Source organism: Euprymna scolopes, chromosome 25 (genome assembly GCF_053919585.1).
Source record: "Euprymna scolopes isolate OS-2025 chromosome 25, ASM5391958v1, whole genome shotgun sequence".
Classification (NCBI taxonomy): Eukaryota; Metazoa; Mollusca; class Cephalopoda; order Sepiida; family Sepiolidae; genus Euprymna; species Euprymna scolopes.
The window spans coordinates 36132994-36149930 of NC_136506.1; the positions used below are offsets into that span (position 1 = coordinate 36132994).

The 16937-nt window shown below is 34.9% G+C and overlaps 1 protein-coding gene across 3 annotated transcripts in view; it reads left to right on the top strand.

Annotated features, from left to right (window-relative positions):
* Positions 1-16937, top strand: part of LOC145247332 (kelch-like protein 26) — a 294307-nt gene that overhangs the window by 44498 nt on the left and 232872 nt on the right. Inside the window, exon 1 of one of the 3 annotated variants that reach the window (XM_080108988.1) lies at positions 7521-8525. The exons of the other annotated variants lie outside the window; for them this stretch is intronic. The gene's annotated coding sequence lies outside the window, so the exon portion shown is untranslated. Of the gene's footprint in view, positions 1-7520; positions 8526-16937 lie in introns of those variants that run through there. 3 annotated transcript variants of the gene reach the window in all.

Sequence of the window (16937 nt, forward strand, 5' to 3'; positions counted from 1 at the left end):
TTAACCAGCTGTCCTTAGGTTACTCTACTCAAAACCTATATTTTACGGTAATTTAATAGGCTTAATTGATGTTTTCTTAGCCATTAGCTTGAAGCGTTACTCTCAGCACCAAAATCAACTGTCTAAAAACATACTTGCAATGATCATTCCCTGTTGATTGCAGAAAATACAGGTCTTGTGCAGTTCTAGGAGGTCTACTCTCCCAGTCTTTGGCTTTTCTCTTTGAAGAGGAGTTAGGTTATTACTAATCGCCTGAGGTGCCCATATCAAGGAATACCGACAGAGCTACCCAGGCATTTACTTGTAAGTCGGTGCTCCACCTCGGGGGTGCTAGCTTTTCAATCTCACTTTCTGACCCTTGTCTCATTTCTCACTGTAGAGAGAAATAAATACTAATCATATCTATATAATATTCTTGTTACTTTACTCTTGTTAATATATTGTTACTTCCTTTGTTAGTTCGTACGTTATGTTTTGAAAAAGGTCAAATACAATCTTGTAAGTTCAAACTGCTTCAAAAAAAAGGTCAACTTTGCGAAATTTGCCTTAAAAAAAGTCAAATCTGGTAACCCTGGACAAGAATGAGTGACCTCCCTTTGATGTAGCCTCCTTTTCGAATGTCATAATATATGTTCATTGTTGTAATGGTTTGAGAAAGGAACTCTTAGTAATTTCTCACCAAGAAAAAAGTCAACGAAACCTTAAAAAAAAAGGGGGGGGGCAGCCAAAAGAAACGAGGAAAAAAAAAAAACATTGTCTTCCAAGAGATGCTAAACTGAAGAAGTAAATTAAAGATCGTCTCTTACAATAAGTATTGAACTATGTAGCACAATATTGCTTTCTGAGTATTTATTAGTACTTATTAATTTATATAATTTGGGACAACTCTACATTTAACATACGATGGACTATGAACCGGTCACCATATGTGGGGTGGGGAGTGGGGTCACTCAGCGGTCGATTCACAAGAATACAAAGAACAAATACATTTACATGGAAAAATATGTATAATTTTATTAGCGGTCGCATACAGGATGAGATTCACAAAATAGTCTCTACTTAAAAAAAAATTCTCTAAGTTTTTTCTTGGGCCATGTCAACAAGTGACAGTTTCTCCTCTCATTAAGGACAAAGTCTCTTCACTAAAAATCTTTCGAATGAGAATCTCAAAACGATACTTTCTCAACTAGGAACCCTGAGTGAGAGGATCCAGTCAGAATCTCCAGTCCCCCCCCCAAAAAAAGCTTCTAAATATATAATGTTACCAACCCAGATGTAGATTTGACCAGGCCACTGGTAAGTTTTTGGCCAATCAGTGGTATGGACAGATCTGGGTCCGGCTGTCAACGTATTTCTCTTTGAAAGAACAGTTTCCAACCCGTATGTAGACCTGACTAAGCCACTGGTTGGTTTTCAGTCAATCAGTGGAATTAACTGTCCTAACTAGTGTATAAAAAAAAAAAATAAAATAAAGGAAAAGGGGAATTTATTTATTCATTTTCTTTTTTTTTTTTCATTCTTATCTGACCCTTTCACAGGACACTATTTTCATAGAAATGTTAAACTCATATTTGCTGTATGTTATTGGGTTTTCTGTCCCCCAAAAAACTAATTTTTTTGTGCAATTCAGATAAATATTAGCTTTCTCAAAACCTATATATTGATCAAACATATTTCTACGGTTCCTGCTAATGTTGAACTATTTTTTAAAGCCAACAATTAATAAAGATATAGGAAAATCAAAAGTAATCGTTTTTAATTAATTTCTCAGCTATAGTTCCTTCAGCGTTATATCGTTATCATTTACCAATAGAAGCTATTTTTTTCATTCAGATCAAAATAAGGCTCTATCCTGCATTAGGTCACCAAAAGAATGATGGCATTGCTGAAGAAGAAGAACAGGCATGATGTGAAGGAACTGGGTGAATACAGGCACATAACTCTGCTAAACATGGAGTTAAAAATTTGGGCCAAGATCCTATCAAACCGGTTACAAAGTGTTGATTGGATCTGAGCAGATTTATGCTGTGAAGGGAAAATCGATTCAGTACATCTTGCACTTGATCTGTACCATTCTAAAAGAAGAGATATTGATATGGAAGTGGCACTGATCAAATTAGTCTAAAGCTTTTGACAAGGTTAATCCATCGTTTCAGAAACCACCGGTTATAAACCAGACTTTTGCGAATGAATCTCCATAGTGTATTATGCAGGAACAGGAGTGGTATTAGAGGCGAATGAAAATCATTTGAAACCTTTCATTATCTCATGATAATCAGTTGTCTGATGTTGCCCTTGTTCTACGTCCTTGTGTTGGAGCCGCTACTTTGAAAGCTAAGGCACGGAGAGGTAAGTATGAGCCTTCACGGAATCACTTTGCTTGATAGTGCAAAGCCAGTGTTTCCACATTCGCCGATGACTTCATTGCCTTCTGAGACATCAAGATAGTGACTGGCGCACACATATTAGAAAATGATTATGGGGGCCAAAATCAACTGCAACAAGTCAGTTGGCCTGCAGTTGGGTGCCTGAAGCGGTGACACTACCATCCTGTCCCCCTTCAGATGGACAGATGTTCTGGTTCAAATTCTTGGTATGTTGCTAGGATTGGGTCTCCAATTAGAAAGAATTTGGTTGGAGGTACGGTCAAGCATCGGGTAACTCTTGGCTTTGGAGTAAACTCTCCTTAAAGAATAGAGCTGAAAGGTGTGCCACCTATGTCTTTACTTTTCCTCTCATCCTGTACCAATTGGCCATACTTTTACTTTTACCATACCATAGCATACTTTTACCACAGCATACTTTTACCATACCATTTTACTTTTACTATACCATTTTGCTTTTACTATACCATTTTACTTTTACCATACCATTTTACTTTTACCATGCCATTTTGCTTTTACCATGCCATTTTGCTTTTACCATACCATTTTGCTTTTACCATACCATTTTGCTTTTACCATGCCATTTTGCTTTTACCATGCCATTTTACTTTTACCATGCCGTTTTACTTTTCCCATGCCGTTTTACTTTTACCATAGCATACTTTTACTATGCCGTTTTACTTTTACGACACCATTTTACTTTTACCATGCCATTTTACTTTTACCATAGCATACCTAAATCCTCTCCAATGCCACTTGTTCTCACTTCTTTGGGATAGAAAGAGGCATTGGGTTCACAGGCAGGTTGCTATTCAACGTCCGAGAGAGGCTTAGAAATACTGAACATGAAATGTCATCAAGACGCTGAGAGATTAGCTTTCTTGAATCGAACATTGACAGAGGAATCTGCGTTGAACCTCATGATCGATAGTGCTTTTCCTAGTCTCATTCATGATCATTTGAACGAAGGTCGTTGCAGGCTGAGAGGCAATACAGTTCGCAGGAAGTGAAATCCGTGCTCAAAAAGCTTCCAAGGTTTAGCGACCTTTCCCTGACTCTTAAGGGAGAACTTTATAGGGGCGGGCGTGCTCATGACCTGCTCGTTGGGCAATTAGAATGATCACAAGAGAGGATCCGCTCCAAATGGAGTTGGGTGCTAGATTCGAGCCATCTCAATAACAGTTCTCTCTGACCTGAAGATTGGCCCAGAATGCGTTGCTTCTCAATACCATATAACACAGTTCCATAATAGTGAATTCATCTGGATGTCTCCCACTCTCAAATGCCAACGGAAGAAATTCCTGAACACTTTCTCCGAATGCCACGAACTCTGGCAGTGCAGGGAATATTTCAATGAGGTGAGCATCTTTGCCCACCAAACATATCCGGCGTAATCAACACAACCAGATCGCCATGAGATAGGAAGAGATGAAAGGTGTTTCTTGTGATCCTGGTTATAGCGTGAATGGTGATGTGCACATTGCATGTTAGAGATAACCAATGTCGAATCTTTTGCTGATCAAGATCTGATTCTTTTTTTTTTTTTTTTTTTTTTAACTTGGGAGTCACCACTCATTAAGGCCCAAAGGCTACTCGAGGATGAGGGTTGATGAATGTAAGGTGATAGTATTATTTATTCTTAATGTTGTAAATTGAGTAGAATTTGATTATTTATGAGGACAGCTCAACAAGAACTAGTTTGCATTGGATTTGAAGGCTACCTTGTTGAAGTCAACCAGGAAGCAGGCAAGTGGAACACTATTTCACAGGCGGGCAGTTCTGGGAAAGAAGTTCTGTTCATGGAATCTGCGTTTAGTGGTTGTAGCTAATTGAGTATTTTTTGTGTAAGTTTAGCAAGAGAGAACCATAGATTGGAGTTCAGCTGAGTTCTTAAAGCACCAATTGAAGTTCAAGATCAGATGTGATAGTAAGAGATGGTTTTTGAAAGAAAGTGGGTACAAATAACGAGTTTGTTTGAAGGATGAGGAGTCAAGTATGAAAATGTGTTTCTTGCCTGAGCATGGTGCACCCTGTTCTTGGTTCTGTTCGACCTCAACCCTTTTGGTTAAGTTTTTAGTCTCTTAGCCAGTCAAGTAAATGGCCACTCCCCGCAATAGGAAACTTCCAAGATGTCCACTCCCCTTTTTAATTTATTTTTCTTTTAGCTTCTGACCTCTGCCAAATTGCATTCATCTTGGAAGGACATCATTCACTTTCTAATCCCCTCCATATTTTCTCTTTCTCCTCACTCCCACTTAGAGATTGACCTACTTGTTTTCGGCTCAAAACAAATCTAAAAACTGGTCAATCTATTATTTAAGAAAAGTTTGGGAGGGTCATATTAATCAAATTTTTTACAGAGTGAAACTATAAAGTTGTAGCCCTAAAGAAAACAACACTACAGTTTCATTTTAAAACTTTTATTGAAAAAATCAATTTAGGTAACTTGATTATTATGTGGAGCTGACATCTATTCAATGTAGCCGCCTTCAGCCTCAATCACCACCTTGATACGGGTCCGGAACTGGAAGCATACCTTTTCCACAAGAGCTCAGCGAATACTCGGTGGATGGCATCGATCAGGCTGACTTTGGTATTGTGAGAGGTCATATTAGAGATGTTCTCAGCGTATGACCAAACAAAGTAACCCAACAGGTTCAGGTGTGGGTAGGAGAAGGCCAGTGAAAAAATGGTACAAAGTCGTAGAAAATTTTCTGAAGCCAAGCCTGGGTCTTTTTGAACTTGTGGGCCGACATCGAGTGCTGCTACCACACTCAGGTCCACCAGCGGCCACCTGATTGCATCAGGGGATCGCCACACTCTTCAGCACGTCTAGGTACTCTTTAGTATTGACTTTCAAGCTGACTTTGAAGATGTGAGATGGCATGATGTGGCCCTCACTTGAAACCACACCAAAGACCATAACAGTGGCCAGAAACTGTATTTATCATACAGGGCACGTCCCTGTTATTCGTGACAATCCAGCGAAGCCTTTTAAGAATGCTGGCAATGGTCCTGTTAGCCATAACTTAGATCGGTAGAGAGCATAACTTGTACAAAGGTGCATCTCCAATTTAGGTTAACATTGTGTCACTTTCAAACATATTAGGCTTTGCTCTTGCGATTTGTACGCAATTGATCAACTAGTAGATGGTTTGCAACAAAAAAGAAAACCGGTTTTCACCAAACTGAAATGGAATCATGCCATTATTACTAGTGCGACAATTTTATCGTTCCACCTTGTATTCTTACACCACGTTAATGAAATGATTCTATACAAACGTTGTAATTTATTTTCAAGAAAGTTTTTGGACGATTTGAGAAATTTAAGACAAACCGTGAAGTAAATGCGGTATTATGGCGATTGATGATTTTAGCTGAGAGCTTAGAATCGGCATTTTATGGTGGCCAAAGACATCAATTCTTTCCCCGCGCGTTTGAATTGCTATGTTGTGCCTAAATTTTTTCAAATGTAATTGTTTTAAATATTTTCTGCAGCTATTTCAAAGTTGTAGTATCTGTTCGGATACAACATAACCTTGTCTTTAGCTCTGTCGTCGCATCATGGGACATGAAAGTTGCTCCTCGTTTCTCTGCCGCGCTGGAACATGTTTTGTCCCTATTTACAATGCCTCCCTACGGGACAAAGTTAGACACCAGGGTCGTTTTTTTAATGTGGAGAAAAGGGGGAAAAATGTCCCAGTCGTGAACGATTTCTCCTCCTCCACTCAGAGAAAACAAGAAATTTAATGCAGCATCTGAGCATCTCAGGAACAGATACTACACTTTGATATCTACAACGCCAGGTACTTCTGATGATCATGTCGATGTCCTCTGGTATTTGATTTCGAAACAGAAACACTGTTGTCGTCGTGGTCGAAGGCAAGTCACTTAAAACGTCTGCGTCCGTTTTTACGGGCTGAGCTGCTGCCGCCCGCTTGTTTATCTAATAGTGCAATGTGTGTACTTTTATGAAGTGAGCCCGGAAAGCGCGCCACGTTTTTGGTCCCCGTCCTCACGGCTTGAATGAACTTGTATCGTTATTGGGGTTTTATTTGTTGTATCACTCTCACAGACGTATGTAATTCAGTTAACAATCACATGATGTCCCCCCCCTCCGAGATATATATATATATATATATATATATATATATATATATATATATATATTTTGTAAGTACTTTTGTACTATTAGTCCCAATAATAGTACTTACTACATAACACATATCATGTACAACACAGCTACCCATCACATGTTGAACGACTAGTCGTACTACGAAGGTGGCAGCGCTCTCATTTTTTTTTTTTGAACCACACACTGTGGTTGCAATTTTTTTTTTTTTTTTTTCATTATTTATGTTTTATTAAACGATGTTCGTTAAGTCGTTTTCTTTGTGTTTTTACGGTACTTATGCAATGCACTTATGTTACCATGCTATTCTTTTTTTTTTTTAATCGTATTTTTAAGTCACATTCGAGTTGTACGATATCTATTATTATTATTATTATTATTATTATTATAATCATTATTATTATTATTATTATTAAATTGTTATGTGCAAACACCCAATAGTCACAAAACTCCCTCCCCATGTTAAGAATAGCTTTGTAAATAACGTTATTATTTTAGCACGGTAGCATAAGTGCATAAATATTTTTGTTTTGATAGTCGACTTTTTTCGTTCCTTTCGTAAGAAGTCGATCGATCGATCGACCTTTATAATATATATATATATATATATATATATATATATATATATATATATAAACATAACATAAACAATTTATATACAGATATACATAACACATCTATACAATGTATGTGTATTGCGTGTGTGTAATATGTACTAGTGCTAGCACTGCCATTTCACGATGTGATTTATTTGTAGGTCACTTCTTACCCCCGGAGAGTCACGTGGTCATAGCGAAATATACATTTCGCAATTAAAATGGGCACCCACTTTATAACCACTTTATCCCTTTGCGCTTTTTTCAAGTGCGTGCGTACGTATGCACTGCTCGCACATCATCTGCATTTCACAATGTGTGTGTGTGTGTGTGTATATATATATATATTTTATATATATATATAAAATCATCCACTATGACTATGCAATTCCTATTGTTAGGTACCTAGAAAACAGAGCTGTTAAACCTGACATAGTGATATGGGATAAGGAGAAAGGAGCGACCCTAGTAGAAGTTAGTGTCCCTAAGGATGCTGGCTGGGTTAAATAGAGCTGAGAGAGGGGGTAAGATAACGAAATAACGAGGTCTTATGTACGACTTGAAAAGAAACTGGAATCGTAGGAAGATCTCCATTATTCCAGTAATTATAGGAGCAATATGGGACTCATGAAAAAGAATTTCAGAAACTACCTGGAAAATATACCCGGTGAACCAAGTGCAAGAGAGTCAAACAATTGCACGTAAAGCGCGACAGTCAGTCTTTTAATGAAAAAGATCTTTCGGTTGGTAGGATCTGACATCCGGCAGGATGCCCCATCCACAGCTTGAACAAACTGATAAGAAAAGTGAATATATATATATATATATATATATATATATATTACTGTATTATGAATGATTTTAATTTTGTGTCTATATTTTTTCTGAAACTAAACTTTTATTTAAATAAAGACATCCTTAGGGGCCATTGTAATGTTTTGATTTTCCTTTTTTTCTTTTTTTTTTCTTGTCCCTCCTTCTTCACCCATGGAAAAACCTCACCCCCGCGAAACCGTTGCCTCATCCTCCCTCAACCTCCTTCAATATTTCTCTAAGGAGGGGGGCTTCTATGTAAACACACACACACACACACACACACACACGAACCCCCAGCCACAAGAATGATCTCGCCGTACTACTAGTCACCGTAGTAGTAGCATGATTTCTATACCTTTTGCCGACGCAGTGTAGTTGCCTATGTATTCGCCAACCAAGTGTACATAGATAATAATAATTCTCCTTATTCTTATCTATTGCTATTCTCTCTTTCTTTCTTTTTTTTTTTACCTACTTCAAGAAAAAAAAAAAAAATTTAAACTTGTGATACACTTTTCCTTATTACTGGGTTCATCTTTAACCTTTTCCTTCTTTTTTAAACAAATCTTAAGAAACTCCGGGTCTACAACTAAAAAAGTAAGTCATGTTTTCGTGTTTTTGTTTTTAGTCGATTTGTTTCCTCGGCTTCGTTGTACAAAAAAAAAAAAAAAAAAAAGAATATAATTGTAGTACAATATAACAATATATAAACTCGTATTTTAAGGTGATAACAATTTGAATTGAATCGAAAAAGAAAATAATATATCGAATTTGAAAGGGGGTTCCCTTCCAGATGGCGTGCCCACTTTTTTACAGGATTCCAGTATAGAATTAATCTTGTCAGAGAAAATGGGGGGGGGGTAGAGGACCTGTTCATATTGACTTGTCTCCCCACACGAAGGAAAAATCTGTTACAATGTGGAAAAGATATCCAGCTCCCCTAAAAAGTGTAATCTGGATTGGAAACGGAAATATCTGTATAGTCCTATCGGCAATCCCCCAAAAATGAGGGGAAGCCCTCATGCGACAATCAAACATATTCAAATAATTTCCCCGTCCCTGAGAAAAGCGGAGGTAATGACCGATAATGTACCTACCTCTCCTCACGAGGCAAAGTTATTCGCAAGTTTTGTTTTTAAATGTGTATTAAAATCGAGCCCCGAAAAAAAAAAACAAAAAAAAACAAGTGTCACTCTGGATTTAAACATAACAATAGTTTAAAAATTGCCTCCGCTGAGGCTGTTTCTCCTCCTCTGACTGAGCATAACACAAATATTACAACTTAAGTCATTTGGTAATGTTATAGACTCACTCTTGTCTCTTTATGTGCTTTTTCTTTTAGAGTGCCCCGAGAATTTGTTTAACCCTAACCCTAAAAAACATCACATTGAGGACGGAAGTGACTGCTTATCAAGACCTAAAAATCACTCGAAGATAATATTGTTCGGTAAACGATGAGCCAACGTCATGATTATTGGCAATGATGGAACTTTGGTAGGCTTTGATTATTTAAGAGGACAACTCAACAAGAACTTGAAAACGACTGTTATAATCAGCTGGGAAGCAGCCCCACAGTACTGTGTTCCAGTTCGTCAAGTATTGTTCTTTCATTCAGATACTACACTTTGATCTTAGCCAAATATATAATTTACTTTTTTGCTAGATGGTATAGCTTAGTAAGGTGTGATTTTAATAGGTCAGCGCATTCTGGTCTACAAAAATGTCTGAGCATTCCACGGTAGGGGATCTTCAGGTGAATCTCCTAATAACAGAATGTTCAGTCCAACAACAAAACCACTGTTGGATGAATACAAAAACAACTAATATATATATATATATATATATATATATATACACACACAGAGTAGAACACTGGGATAGGACATTAAAAATTAGTAACAAAATACAGTACAGTATATAATACATATGTATATAATCAAATAACATAAATAACACCGTACGGCGGCGCAAATACCTTAACCAGGGGCCGGAAAAACATCGTATTCCACATCGTAACCTGAAAAAAACGTATCTTAGGGCCACCATTTCCCGGGCTTCTACTGTAATATATATATATATATATATATATATATATATATATAGTTGTGTGTATATTACAGATTCTGTAGATGGACCATGGTTTCATTGACAGAGACAATATAAAGACTTAGTCCGCCTAAAGTTTTCAGCATCTTACGAAACAAGAAGGGCAAGTGGGGGGAAAAATGTGTGTGTGTGTATATATATATATATATATATATATATATATAGATAGATAGATACACACATATGAATCTATCAGTCACGTCTACCATTTGAAAAGGGAATTTTTTCCGAAATTAATAATGGATAGTGTCGCAGACATAACAAGTAAGATATTTGTATTTAATACAACTGAATAAATATATGTATATATATAGACATATATGTATGTACTTATTGATTTGTAAATCGCCACTTGTCTTCGTCTTCTTCCAACAACAACGACTATATCTCATTCTTCGCATTCTAATTCTTTACTACATATCTATCCCACACAATGCTTCAAGCAAACTACATATCAATTCTATATAAAATCTCTTTTGCAAAAAGAAAGTAAACCAAAATATTACAGAAAGAGGGAAAATATAACAGCACACACACATTATATATATATATATATATATATATATATATATATATATATATATATATATATATATATATAATTACTTATAATTTGTGTATGTGCTGTGATTTTCCCTATTTCTGTAACATTTTAGTTTTTCTTTTTTGGAAAAGAGATTTTATTCTTGAAATATTAAAGACGTTTACCATCCCGGTTATATGAAACTGTGAATCAGTAAGTACTTAATTACTGATTTGTATTTGTGATTGTTTTGGCACAATAGATTTACGAAGATTTAAAACCTACAAGACTTTCGTTCGTTAGTCTGTTAATCTGTTCATACGTCACTTCAACACCCGATTTGCTACATTGCTGTAGCCTTTTTATACTCTTTAATATTTATTTACCAGCAATGCTTCAAGCAAACTACCTTTCTAGTTTATAAAATGTATGTTCGGCTTTGTTCCGCCAACATTTCCAGATTAAAATATGAAATTAAACAAATAAAGTCTGATCGAGTTTATTACTGTTCATCATCATTATTATTAATATATTAATACGTATGTATGTACGTAATAATAATAATAATAATAATAATAATAATGACAAACATTAATAAACTCGATCAGACTTTGTTTAATTTCATATTATTTTAATCTGGAAATGTTGGCGGAACAAAGCCGAACACCCGGGAGATACTATTTATTAAAAAGGAGGCTAGAACGTGATACTACATACATGAAATTATTAATATATAGACACGCTAATTTAATGTTTGTAGTATGTTATCACCTTTATATCCTCTTTTTTAATAAATAGGATCTCCCGAACACAGAATGTAAATAATAATAATAAAAAAAAAACTAAAAAAATAAATAAATAAAATAAATAAATAAAAAAAAAATCAAATGAAACGAAAATGTTGTTGCCTTTGAATCATACGTGAAGCTAAAATATACCTTTGTCTTCTGGCTATGATCCAAGGGTAGTATCTGTATTGTCTAAAGATCGTGATACCGTGAGTTTTCCGGTCGCGGCGAGCGTCCATACAATGGAAATATGTCACAGACTCTTATAAGGATATTGGAGACCGTAATAACCAGATTACTTAGATACATACTTTTATAGTTTTATCAAAAGGGAACGACCCTGGTGTCTAACTCTGTCCCGTGGGGACGCATTGTAAATAGGTACCATAATATCGCGGGGCGGGGGTCTCCATTCACACGCTGAACGTCCACAGCCTGCCCAGCAGCAATGTATTACAGATGAAAGATGCCGCCGTGGAATTTCCACAGGTCTCGCTAGTTATTATAAATGTTAATAATAATAATCAAAGCTTTGTAATATAAAATATCGGTTCCTTGGTATAACAGTGGCGTGAGCTAAAAAATAAATAAATATCACCACAAATAATCCAGTCTATAAACTTTCTGAAGAATTTCGAACTATTTATAGCTATTCTGCAATTTAAGGGCTTAAACATCACTCTCGAATGTTGCAGGTTTTTGAAGTCGACATCGTTTCCTACCATTGGAATACAAAAATGAATGTGGTCATTGGAAAAGTGATCAGAATTAAGTTTTCGAGACGAGAATAATCGGTGAAATGGTTTCATTTCATGAGCATTTATCCCCCTTAAACCAAAATAGGGATAGGGAAAGAAAAAAAAGGCCTGCATCGACCACGCCGTTATTTTATAATTGATCCGAAATAGCTATAGTAAATAATCCTCGTATATGCACCAAAAAAATAAATAAATAAAAAATAAATTGGTTTATATCTTGGATTAGCGCCATCCCCAATTTTTCTTTTTATTTTATTTTAGTTATTTATTTTTGGAGCGAGGTGGGGGGGGGCAATACTTTATACTTCTCACGTATTTATTAAACTACCTGTTGACTTTAATTGATATTTTCGTATTATTATAGCTATTATTAGTAATAATAGTGATACTCTCGTTATTATTATTAGTAATATTACTAATAGTTACCATGTGTAGTAGTAGTTGTATTAATATTATTAGTAGTGTAATAGCTAAAAATATTCGACATTGCTCGTTTTTTTTTAATTTTTTTTTTTTAACTTTAATATTTTTTTTCCTTTCTTAAATACTATACAAATGTTGGTGTTTCTACAGAATTTGGACCGAATCAAATTGATCCTTTTTTATATTCTAAAATTTAGGTTTAGGGTTATCTTAGGTTTTAAAAACAAACAAAAAACATAGGGCCAAATCTATAGAAATGCCCTCTTGGTTCTATTTTTGTATTGTATATTATTGGTATGATATCAGTTTGTAAATACATTATTGCTATTCAACCGACTGTTCATAAAGCTATAGTTTTTGTCAAAGCAATGCTTTTTCTCTCTTTAAACAACTTTGGTTATTCGGAATTTTAACTTATTGTTCTAAGGGAGGTAACGCTATTTTACTAAATTTAATGATATTAATAAAAAAAATGTAAAATGCGACGATATTGTAATTTTTCTTAAAAAAAAAAAAAAAACATCGGGTAATTGTAAAAAAAAAAAAAAAAATTTTTTTTTTTTGATCTCAACTCTTTAGTAAAATAGAGTTGCCACCCTTAGAACAATTAGTTTAAATTCCAAATAACCACAAGTTCCAATATTAGGAATTTATATGAAGTTCTTAAATTTTAATGCCAGAAATGATTTCCTATTCAACAGTTTAAATGCTTCAAAATTCCTTCCAAATTACGAAAGTGTCACAAAGTAATTAAAAACAGTCTCAAACTGATAAGGAAGTGCATTCTGGTTAATTTAATTTTGTAATTTTTGTTAGTACGATTTTTAAAAAAATTGTTTTTAGTATTTAACGCTATCACATTTTTTTTTATTTAAATGGATTATCGATTTATAATAAATAAATAAAAAAAATCTATAAATCACTTGCAGTCGAGAAACACAGACACACAAATATACACAAGAAATGGTCTCATGTTGATGTAAACACTTTTTTTTAACGTAGTTTGTAGGGTTTTTTGTTTGTTTATTTACATTTTTAGCGGAATTTTAATGTTTCGTGACTTGTAATTTTTCTCCGTTCTTTTACATATTTTTATTATTACAATGTAACTCCCGCAATCCACGATCTATGAAATTTAAGCAAAATATATTTCGAGGGCAATTTTTAGAATAACCAACAAAAAAAAAGGGGGGGGGGGTAAAAAAATAAATAAAATAAATAAAAACGTCAAAATGCGCAAGAATATCAACTATGTTTTTCGAGCTGAATAAACATGTTACATTAAATAAAAACACTAAAGAATATCTAATTAGGTAGAAAAGTAACTTATCTTGCCTTTGATAACATTTATTTGTTATATACTTGTTGTTTTTTTTTTTTTGTTTTTTTGACAACTTTTTCGAATCTATATGTAACCCTAAAACTTAAAAAGTTGATTTTTTTATTGGAATATTCGGCTCTATTTTGAACGAATATCACATTTAAAATTGTCGCCGGTGCTTTTTTTTTTTTTTTTTTTTTTTTTTTTTTTTTTTTTTAAAATCTTATTAAAACCTTTATGCTCCAATGCATTTCGTATTGTTTTTACTTGTACCATGTTTGTTTTGCGCGTGCACGAAAACGAACATTGCCACCCACCGGTAAAAACAATGGTAAAACTATACAAACACCGTGACAGCGAATTAACCCTACCCCTAACCCTAACCCTAACCCCTAACCCTAACCCTAACCCCTACCCTAACCCTAACCCTAACCCTAAACCTAACCCTAACCCTAACCCTAACACTAACCCTAACCCTAAACCCTAACCCTAACCCTAAACCTAACCCTAACCCTAACGCTGTCACGGTGTTTGTATAATAATACCAAAACAATAAGAAATACATTGGATCATAAGGTCTTAATTATTATAAAACTACTTTTTACTCGGCGACAAGTTTAAGCACTGCCGAATACCCTAAAAATTAGCTTAGGTAAGTTTCTAATTGTTACTCTATCGTTCTGTTACTACTACTACTACTACTACTACTAAATATTACTCATATAAGTCACTCTTCTACATACCTAGATAATTTTTTGGTCCCCTCGACAAAAGGAGGGTGGACCTGTAAATTCACCCGTGTCCGTTCGTTTGTCCGCACTTTTCACAATAACTACGGCTTGGAATTTTTTGAAATTTTGCACAAACATTAAACATGATATGAGTAAAAAAAGTAAGTAACAACGGATTTTCCGGGAAAACTCCGGTTACCCCCCCTCCCCCATTGATGCCTTTCTGGTTCAAATGGCTAAAATTGACACTTTTGTGCTTATTAAAAAATATTGATGCCTTGGATTTTTATAAAAGTTTCTCAAAAGTTGTAACTAACTGATTTCTATATAATTTTGTTTGTCTATATTTTGCGATAACTCTTGGGGGCTCTTTTAGTGCTAATAAAAACACTTCATTTTTGGGACTATTTTACCATATTTGTCCAAAATTTTGTGTGTATGTCTATTTAGCAGTTTTGCATGGTGCTAAACTAAAATTTAAATATGTTAAGGCCTTGGGGACTTTTGGGGCTAAATAGTGGGGGGTGGGTAAATGATGGACTTAGTCATTTCTTTTTTTTTTTTTTTTTTTACATGGTGTAGAACTCAAATTTACATATGTCAAGGCCTAAAGCTGCACTGTTAGTTCATTTTCACCAAGATTTAACGTCCCCTGGGGACTTTCAGGGCTAACTGGGTGGGGGTGGGGAGAATGCTGAACTTTGTCATTTTTTTTATTTTTATGCCTCGTTCACTGTGCACTCACGGGGTGGGGTCATTTTAATGCGGTTATTTACTTTGAAACAAAAATAGTGTCAATACTGTTGAGTTAGAACGAAAAGATAATGACGGTTTCCTTACAGCCATTTTGGATCCTTAATAATCGCTCAAAAATCGAACAATATACAAAATACTAGTAAAAACCCATCAAATAAATGCCACGAATCGTGCGAAAATGTAATGTTCTATCATATTTTGTTTATTTTTCGATTTTTGTGACTTAAAAAAAAAAAAAAAAAAAATTCGTACTGAAGGTGATATCATTTCTATAGTTTAAGAGTTGAGGTAAGCACAACAGAACAAACTGATAATGTTCATTTCATCGAATATTTCTATTTAGAGTAAATACCATTTAAAAAAAAAAAAAAAAAAAAAAAAAAATTAAGGGAGACTTGATATGAAATATAACATACATGTATATGCCAAGTGCCAAAATTTCAGTACGACTTAACCCCCCCCCCCCAATAAAATGGAATTAATAATCAGCCTAAACTTAAATTTTAACTTTTTGCTCTAATTGAAATCAGTAGTTTTCTCTGCTATATTAAAGCACTCTTAACCATAACTTTTAAATCACCAAATCTAAACTCTGACTAGTTTCAACCTCTCACAACCACCAAGTACATTATAAATTTAAACAGCAAAGAATATGCATCGTTATATAACATAAACTTAAAGACTAACTCTGAAATATTTTTATTTGAATCTACTCCAAATGAATTATAAAAAAAATGTATGGGCATATATATATATATATATATATATATATATGCTTTTCAGAATGTGAGAGATTATATATAAATTCTACAGCCAAACAACATCGTAAGAGCCATAACTGTCAACAAACCGGAAGTCCAAGACTCTAGTTTCGCGCTCATTTGGGCTCACCAGTTAGACACATCCGAAGTCAGGATTCGAAACTCGAGCCTCTTGCATGCGAGGCAAGCACTCTGCCAACTAAGCAAACGCCCCGCACACAAGAAATTCTATTAACTAACACAGATCAAGCAAACCGCGCCGAAATTCGACTGTGAAATGGACCTACATCATCTCGACAAGGGATGCGGTCATCCAAACAGTTAATAACCCCAAGCTGATGTCTCACAAGTAGGAGTTTCAACTCGAAAGGACGATGCCATCCAGCAATGCTAACCTAGCGAGCAACTTATGATAGGATTTTCAGAATGTGAGAGATTGTTTTGCTAGGTTAGCATGGCTGGGTGGCATCGTCCTTTCGAGTTGAAACTCCTACACATTTACCTCTACTAACATATTGAACACTTTTCCTTGTTTTTTTTTTTTGTTTCTTTTAAAAAAATTTTTTTTATCAAATATACCTCTTTTTTTTATTTTTTTTTTATTTATTTTTATTTTTTTTATTACATTTTCACCCCAAACAAGGCACATTGCCACTTTGGTGTAGGTGGCTACGATCAGGGGTAACAACTAACTGGGGTACTATGTAGGGATTTCGGAAGCAAGATGTCGGTTCAGGTTACACTTGAACTTCTGCATGTTAATACAGTTGGGGAAGCAGGGACCTGAAATGGAATTCCAGAGTCTAGCTGTTCTGAGGAAGAAACTACTGGAGTAGAAAGAG